Genomic DNA, 344 nt, shown 5'->3' on the forward strand with positions numbered 1-344 from the left:
GGCAGAGTTGAAGTTCCTGGGAAGTGTGCAGGGGAATGTCTTTTGGGGGATACTGGAATTATATCTTGCCTTTGTGTCATATCTGCTAAGGGATTGAAGATTATATGATGAACTGATTAGGAAAGTAGAATTGAAATCAGTTTTTTCCAAGTCTGTACTTTGGCTTTTTCATTATTCAGCTTAGAAAATCCAGAGTTTGAACTGAACTTTGTTGTAAGCTTTCCAATGAATTAGTAAAAGTATTCTTGCTACAGCCTGTCATCAGTGACTTTAAGTGGACTTTTCTAGATGGCAGTATGAGATTCTGGCTCTAGCCGTAGGCACATGGAGTCTGTATCCATGTG

At 39.0% G+C, this 344-nt stretch overlaps 1 protein-coding gene across 1 annotated transcript in view; it reads left to right on the forward strand.

The window, feature by feature from the left end:
- The window catches only part of NDRG3 (NDRG family member 3), an 86,105-nt gene that overhangs the window by 70,522 nt on the left and 15,239 nt on the right, over positions 1-344 (forward strand). The window lies entirely within an intron of this gene.

Source organism: Propithecus coquereli, unplaced genomic scaffold, assembly GCF_000956105.1.
Source record: "Propithecus coquereli isolate 6110/MARCELLA unplaced genomic scaffold, Pcoq_1.0 Scaffold590, whole genome shotgun sequence".
Classification (NCBI taxonomy): domain Eukaryota; kingdom Metazoa; phylum Chordata; class Mammalia; order Primates; family Indriidae; genus Propithecus; species Propithecus coquereli.